General features: G+C 35.4%; 1 long non-coding RNA gene across 1 annotated transcript; it reads left to right on the top strand.

Annotated features, from left to right (window-relative positions):
* The first annotated feature begins 1150 nt into the window (after positions 1-1150).
* On the top strand, positions 1151-7361 carry LOC134253426 (uncharacterized). Its single transcript, XR_009989128.1, has 4 exons — positions 1151-1542; positions 1753-1824; positions 6705-6833; positions 7135-7361. It is a non-coding gene; the product is annotated as an uncharacterized LOC134253426 (long non-coding RNA).
* The last annotated feature ends 1420 nt before the right edge of the window (positions 7362-8781 follow it).

Raw genomic sequence — 8781 nt, 5'->3', positions numbered from 1 at the left:
AACGCAACATTACACTAAAGTAGCAGAAAGAGAGTCGGGATTTCCAGTTGCATATTTTAGTTAATTAACAAGTGGAGTTTTCTTACTTGCTAAGTGGCGCTTGATCGCAAACGGACGTAGATTTATGCTGACAGAGAGCGCTTTGCGCTGCGCTTAGCGCTTAAAAATATCGACGTGATTGATTAATCGGTTAATCGATCGAACGTCCGAGTATCGAATTGGACCGAGGCCAACTCACTGTTTAATTTTATACAATGATTTCAATTAATTTGCCTTTTTTTTCGTAATTTAATTAATGAATCTCGTCTGAACGCACAGCAAATTAATTTTTACTATTATAATATGTGTATATTTACTCATATGTAAATTTGCACACAGAATCAAAGTGTCGTTGTTCGAATGGGGTATAAGATTGTTGTTTAAAGTCCATTCAAGAAATGTTCACTTATATAGGGACGTCACTGTAAAGGGGCATGGACACAGTTTCAGCTAAAATTTCAAAATTTATTCTTCCATCTGTACAAATATCAAACTAGGGTCTTTCTAATGATCATCAAAAATTTAAAGTTAGTTCTCGAGTTAAAAAACAGAAGTGGAGCTCAAAATTGGTGTCGTGTTTTTGTTTGCATAGGTTTATATACTAATATATGTTAGTTCAAAGCGGGTGCACTGTTTTCAATAAAAACGTTAATTTTAAATACGATTCGGCAATTTCTATTGATTTACTGAATTTCATTTTGTTAAAAATTTAATATTTTCAATTTGTAAACAAAAACAAGGTAAGAGCCTTGTTTACATTATGAAGAACTTTCAGTTCTGTATCTCGTTTGTTAATCAACAAATGATATCCAAACCCTGCTTATCATTAGATGATGCCTTAAGTAGCAATTGTAAACATTAAAATTTGTTTAAAAATTCAGTTGAAACTGTGTCCATAACCCTTTAAATTTAAATCTTTACTCGTTCATTATCGTGCTAATACCATTTGTGACATTTTTTCTTTAGTGAATCTTATAGATAATTAGTATCCAAATTATAATCAGTTAAAAGAAACTTGTTTAGGCACTTTACTACTTCATTTTTTAGAATTAAATGAAATCAGGTCAATCAGGGCATTATACTATCAGGGCATTATACCTTCCCTACACAGAGCCATATTTGGGTTACTATTCTAAGTAGATCGTTCCTTTTATATTCGAGAAGAGTTTGCATATTACTTGATTGAGGAGGATAACAGAATACTGAGGTGTAAATTGTATGATAAATATGTCTTTAGTAGTTAAGAATAAAGTTTGTAAATGAACGGGAGATTACATTGATGTTAACTCTTATAAACAAAACCAATAAACGTAAGACTTTTTCAAAGCACTTGCAATGTCATTCGGATAACATCGTTCTTTTTCCTCGCACGCTAGCGAGGTGATCCGATTGTTGTTAGGGAACAGTCTAAAAGCGAACAAAATTCCACCAAGAATATTACAACAAAGAAAGAGATTTGGGATGTTGTCGATGGTATACAGTATGTTTGACAGCGACCGCAAGGTAATAAATGTGTCTTATTTGTTGCGAATAATTCGTTTCATTTTATTATGGAAATTTATCTGTCCAACACTGGCAGAAATAATACAGTACTTAATTTGACTTCAAAATTTCTTCCTCCAAGTCACCTCTCTCCCTCTCCCTCTCTCTCTCTCTCTCTCTCTCTCTCTCTCTCTCTCTCTCTCTTAGATTTTCATTGTATATCTTTTGTAGAAACAAGGTATGGGGAGCTAATACATGCTGCTAAGGATGGAAAGGTGTTGTGCCCGAGACATCAGTCACAGTGTAATTTATTTCCATTTTAGCAGGTCCAGTACAATCTCTTGATTTAGCTATATAGCTTTAAATAGCTATATAGCTTTATTAAGCTATTTAAAATAGCTTTATTTAGCTATTTATATACAGTTTTTCACGAAAATGTTTTTTGCTGAAATTAAACAAAAAGTCGCATGTATTTGAGTTTTTTTAAGTAGAGTGAACAATGCACTTTTCATTCAATAATATGTAGCTGCAGAACTGTAGCTCTCTGCTTGAGAAAATTCGGACAGATAAAACAGAGAGCTACAGATCCAAGCTTAGTAAAAACCTTCGATTTACGCCGACGATTTTTTGTTGCTACTTTAGGTATATTCTTCGTGTAGTTTAAGCTTTCTTTGGCTTTTAGAATGGTATTCTATAAAACTAGTACATGTAATTCATACATTTAATTCTTATATTTGATAATTTGTCGACCTTTTAACTGTCCGAAACAGTCCTGTGTATAGTTTTGTAATGTTGGTTTAAAAGAGTTCAATTCTGACGTCCGTAACCACAAACAGCCATTTGTTAGCGTTGAGAGGTAAGTAAATGATCAGAAATTGAAGTTGATAGGGCCATTTCACCAAAAATTCTTCCCGGAAGACTGAGTTGCGATCTAAGAGCGTGGCTTGATCGTTGAAGATCGCACGAAGTCGAAGGTTGACCGCGAAGTGGTCACGCCTCGGTCTCCTGTGGTCGCTCAAAGTCGAAGAATGGTCTTCCTGAAAAATAGATCGCAGCTCAGTTTTTTGACATGTCAAAAAACTGAGCCTCGACTTAAAAGTCGCAAAGAGAGCGTCGAAACAGCGAATACAGTCGAGAAAAAGACGTTTTGATCGAGGGGCAATTGAGGCTAGAGCGGGGATGAGCGAAACTAAGTCTTCTTGAGCGAAAACTGATCGAGCACACGGTCGTACTGCTCGATCAATTCTCAACACTCGCTCGATCCATGCGATGTAGCCTAGATCCGCTGCGATCAAGAATCGATTCGTGCGACCTGCTCCCGATTTTCCTTAGACCAGTGCGCCCACTGTTTGCGAAATGGAGACGATTTGATTATGATCAGAGGATTGAGGTGCGATCTATGTGCGTTTAAGGTTCAACTACTAAAGATCATTTCTCGCTTGAGTTGCGACTTACCTTCGCCTAATCCGATTTAGCAACGCCTACTGAAAACCGTGCAGATAGGGCGCAAGTTTTGGTGGATTTTTGTTGTTGGTTTCAATGGGTTTTTTCTATATTTTTTCTTTCTTTTCCCCCAGTTTTTTCTGTAAGTTTTGGTGAGTTTTTGTTGTTGTTGGCTACTGTGTTTGTTTGGGGGGGGGGGGGTATAATTTGTTTTGTTTTTTGTTTTTAGTTTGGTTTTATTGTTCTTTCATTTTTTATTTCTGAATTTCATTTTATTCTTTTTTTATTTTATTGGTCGTTTCCTTTTGATTTGTTTGTATTTTAATCTCTAATCATACATTCAATATATGAAATCATTTACACATTGTTGTTTTTTACACATAGTTATGGTCAAAACTGATGATCGCCCACTGATCGCTGGGTCTTTTTATACGATAGCAGTAGGTCGCACGTAAATCTGAACGACCAGGGCAAATCTGGCGTAACTCGGACGAGTAGTAGTTGAGAAAAGAACTAGAATTGAGCGTATAGATCGAGGCTAGAACGTTTGTATCGTATCTAAATCGTATTGATCGAGTGTTTATTGCAACTCGTACTGGCCGAAATCGGCCAAAGTCGAGTACTGGTTGGCAGCGCTCGCACACTTTCAAGATAGGTCGTTGAGAGGTCGATGCTACATGGTAGACTGATCGAACACAACGATCCTTGATCGTGTTAAGATCGGATGGAAAGGCGCAGGTAGAGCGTGCAAAGAGCGTCCATAGAGCGTGTAGGACGCACCAAGAACGTTTACAACGAAAGTTATACGAGATAACATCGAACGTAGAGCGCAGAAAGAAAATAAATGTCTAGGTCGCACGGATTTTTCACGCGACTACGTAAAAACAGAGGTGCGACCATGGTCGCGCGTGGTTGCATGCGATTTTTCCAGATCGTACTTGGTGAAATGGCCCCATGAATGTATGATTAATTATAAAATACCATTTAAAACTATTTTCAAAGCTGGGGAAAGTATAAAATACACGAAAAAATACCCATAATAAGCGACAAAAAATCGTCGGCGTAAATCGAAGGTTTTTACAACGCATGGATCTGTAGCTCTCTGTTTTATCTGTCCGAATTTTCTCAAGCAGAGAGCTACAGTTCTGCAGCTAAATAATATGTTGATGGTGCGACCGTTAGGGCGAGCGCAGATACTTATCAAGTTTTCATTCAGATCTGACTTGTCAAACCGCACATGAAATCCAGTCAAAGCGCCCCCTAATAAAACCGTCACGGTCAAAGCGTCCCATGGTTTTGGTCAAAATGTCCCCTGATTTTGGTCAAAGCGTCCCCTGATTTTGGTCAAAATGCCCCCTGATTTTGGTCAAAGCACCCCCTATAGAATTTTACAGTAAAATGATGTTACAAAACCGCCCCCAAATATTGGTCGAAGCGTCCCCTGATTTTAGCCAATGCGCCCCCTGATTTTGGTCAAAGTGCCCCCTTACATTTTTTTCTTAGAAAAAATCGTTTGGGAACGGGCCCCAAGCAATGGTCAAAACGTCCCCGATTTTGGTCAAAGCATCCCCTGATTTTTGGTCAAGGCGCCCCTTAATATATTTTTACATACATCTAATTACAGAATAAAACTGTTTTGTATTTAAAGTAAACAAGCAAATTCAAAGAATTGTGGTCCCCCGCTTTCGGTGTCTTTGTGAGTGAGATGTTATCTTTTATGACATATTGTGTGTAATATGAACATCCTATCATATGTCATGTATTTAGAAAGTAACATTGAAGTTGATTTTTTTTAAAAGGATGAAAACCCTAATCCTGACCGTTAAAAAGTTATGGCCAAAGTAAAAAGTTTTTTAAAAGTAGGTCAACTCCAAAGTCAAGATCAAAGGGTCAAAATTGTTGATATCCAATGAAAGGTTTTTTCACAAGGATTACATACGTGAAGTATGAAAGCCCTAGCCCTTACTGTTCAAAATTTATGGTCAAGGTTAAAGTTTTTTCATAAGTACGTAAATCTTTAAGGTCAAGGTCAAAAGATCAAAGTTGTTGATATCCAATACAAGGACTTGCCACAAAGAATACATATTTGAAATATAATAGTCCTAGTATTTACCGTTCAAAAATTGTGACCAAAAATAAAGTTTTTTTTAAAAAGTAGTTTAAACTCCAATGTCAAGGTCAAAGGGTAAAAGTTGTTGGTATCCAATGAAAGGTCTTCTCAAAAGGAAAACATATGTGAAGTACGAAAGCCCTAGCCCTCACCGTTCAAAAGTTATGGTCAAGGTTAAAGTTTTTTCATAAGTACGTAAATCTCCAAGGTCAAGGTCAAAAGGTCAAGGTTGTTGATATCCAATGAAATGTCTTGCCACAAGAAATACATATGTGAAATATAAAAGTCCGACTATCTACTGTTTAAAAGTTGTGACCAAGGTTAAAGTTTTTAAAAAGTAATTAAAACTCCAAGGTCAAGGTCAAAGGGTAAAAGTTATTGGTATCCAATGAAAGGTCTTTTCACAGGAATTACATATGTGAAGTAAGAAAGCCTTAGTCCTTACCGTTCAAAAGTTATGGTCAAGGTTAAAGTTTTTTTCATAAGTACGTAAATCTCCAAGGTCAAGGTCAAAAGGTTAAGGTTGTTGTTATCCAATGAAAGGTTTTGCCACAAACAATATATATGTGAAATATGAAAGTTCTAGTACCTACTATTCAAAAGTTATGGCCAAAGTAAAAGTTTGAAATTTTTGTGTTAAAGTGGGTCAAACTCCAAGGTCAAGGTCAAAAGGTCAAATTTGGTGATACCCAAAGCAAGGTCTTGTCACAAGGAATATACATGTGAAATATGAAAGTCATAGCTCCACTAAATCAAAAGTTATGGGCAAGGTTAAAGTTTTTGTTACGGACAGACTAACGGACAGACTGACGGACAGACAGACAGACGAATGAGATTTAATGTCCCCTCGCTTTCGCGAAAGCGGGGGACAAAAAAATATATTAGGGGGCGCTTTGACCAAAACCAGGGGATGCTTTGACCATTTCTTCGGGACAGTACTTAAAGATTTGTTTGTATGATGATAATTTTTTTCTATAAAAATATGTAAGGGGGCACTTTGACCAAAATCAGGGCGCACTTTGACTAAAATCAGGGGACGCTTTGACCAATATTTGGGGCGGTATTTTTTTCTATAAAAATATGTTAGGGGGCGCTTTGACTAAAATCAGGGGACGCTCTGACTAAAAATAGGGGACACTTTGACTGGGACGTTTTTCATAGGGGGCGCTTTGACTTTCGGTGCGTATAAGACTCTGATATCATATGACGTCGTTTGCATGTCGCTTTACCAAACCGAAGTCTGAACAGGGCTGATTTCAATCAGTTTATGATTATTTTTCTGCAATAAACAGAAAAATTCATTAAATCAAGGCAAGTTTACTTTTCTTTTAACTTTTGTTGTTATTCTCGTGAAAACGTGGCCTTAGCGTTTGTGTACAAAGCGATGCATTGTGGGTTAAAATTTCTGTGGCAAAAAAATTTATGGAATGAATGTGCAATAGTCCGAATTGTCTCTTCGCCCAGGCGTAGAGCTTGCAGTTACGAGTGTCGCTTTGCGACGCTCGCTGCGCTCGCTATAAATGTAAGAAAAGAATTAACATTATTTTCTCACATTTTTTAAAAAGGCCAGGTATGGTTAAGAGATGTTTAAATTTTTATGTAAAATTTTATTTTCTTTACATTTGTACAGGGAGTCTATATACACTCGAGGTGAGTGGCAGATTTAATTTGGAAGATGGATGACTTTCAGATGTGGTGATGAAGATTGTTTAAAGGAATCTATCAACATAGAACCAATCCATATGAATGTGCAAGTCAGGTGAGGATTGGACTTCAATGTGTAATCAAGAACTGTTTATATTTTGCTTAGCTTAGTGAAAGCACGCCACAAACATTTTAAGTATCTCAGCAAATGTTATGGATATTACAGATGTATCACCATCATATGTTTGGCATTGAGTTGCATTGTCTAAATTTCCATTATGTTTAGTTATACATGTTTTAAGTTACTTAAATATGACTTCAAAAGCTTGTGCTTTAATTTCACTAGAACTAATGAAAACCTCTTTAAAAATTAGATTCTTTTTCTTTACAATTTTGAAAATGATGTTTATTATTAGGACTTGTACAACACCTGACTACCCAGGTGACTGTTAAACTAATTGGTGACCAAGAAAAGATGTCAGAGAGAGGAATGCAATACGGATGTCATGATCAAGAATATATACTGTTATCGATGCTATGATCAAGAATATGTAAACTAACTAGGAAATATCTTGGAGATTTATAGATGAACATAATTTTGAATGTTATTCAGCCAGAGAGTTTTTGCACAAATTTAATTTTCAGTAGAGTAATTTAAACTTTTAAATATTTTAAGATAATTATACCCCCACAAACGAAGTTTAGGGGGGGTATATTGGAATCACCATGTCCGTCTGTCTGTCCGTCTGTCTGTCTGTCCGTCTGTCTGTAGACAAGATTTTGTCCGGACCATTACTCAGAAACTATTGGAAGGATTTGTCTGAAAATTTGTACACATATTATTCACTATATGAAGTTGCGCACCTGAAATGTTCATCTTGATTCGATTATTATTTTGAATTTTACAGGTGTTTTTTCATTTTTATTTTGTGGTTTTGTCCGGACCGTTTCTCAGAAACTATTGCAAGGATTAATCTGAAAATTTGTACACTTATTATTCACCATATGAAGATGTGCACCTGGAATTTTCAACTCTTTTTTGTTTATTTTTGTGCATTTTACAGGTGTTATTTTTTATTTTAATTGACTTGTTCATTTTGGGCTCATGTATAAGGTTTGAGACATAGAATCTAGAATATCTGTACAAAAACGTTAACTACAGCTTAAAACTACTCATAAAAACTGGGGGAAAAAAGAAACATCATCAAGTGTTAAAAACAGTTTTTACATTGCACAGAAGATAATGTAATTTCATTTGTCTCTTGGGAATAATGACTGGACATGCATCCAGTTAAAGATAAATTAATGAGTTTGGTGTGGGAAGTTGAACATTAAAGCATCTTATTATCAACCATGTGTAATCTCCTGGGAATCAGGCACAAGAATTAAAGATCTCTCTTCTCTTAATTTTAATTTATTGTCTGTCAAAGCACTTCATTACTGGATGACCAGCCCTTTATTTTCAAAATGAATTTAATATAAATTAAGTTATCAAGATTAATTTGATTTTGTATAATATGATTTTTTTTCAACAATCAGTTTGCAGAGTGACATAACACATAAGTGCAATATATTTTTTAATGCAGAAATAAAAAGATAAAATAAAAAAATAATGTTACAATGGAATTACAATGTATTAGTATTGATGTTTCATTTGGTTGCACCTTTGTTTCATTCATTAAGAAAAATGATGAGCATGCAATTATATTTCACTGCAAATTTTGTAAGTAAATTAATATGAACACCTCTAGATCCATAAAGTATTTTTGAATTGGCACCTTCTCTGAAAAACCCAGCGGAGGGTATTTGTCCCTACTGGACAGTTCTAGTTTTTGTTTGGAAAATGAGAATTATCAATATGCCAATTTTTTCTCATTGTTATATTATTAATTACTGTATCATTATTAATATCAATGTACATATAAAAAATCTATGCCATCCAATCCTGAGAGTTGTAGGCAATCCTGGTGCGGATAATAGTTTTTTTTCCACGTTTCGTAGTATAGCGGGGACACATTGTATGATAGAAACGTATATTAATGGTTTTGTCTGTATATGTGGAC

This window comes from Saccostrea cucullata, unplaced genomic scaffold (genome assembly GCF_032062105.1).
Source record: "Saccostrea cucullata isolate Sc308-1 unplaced genomic scaffold, CSIRO_AGI_Scuc_v1 ctg3585, whole genome shotgun sequence".
NCBI classification, from domain to species: Eukaryota; Metazoa; Mollusca; class Bivalvia; order Ostreida; family Ostreidae; genus Saccostrea; species Saccostrea cuccullata.
The sequence above is the reverse complement of the archived record's forward strand: the minus strand, read 5'-3'. Positions and strand labels throughout refer to the sequence as shown.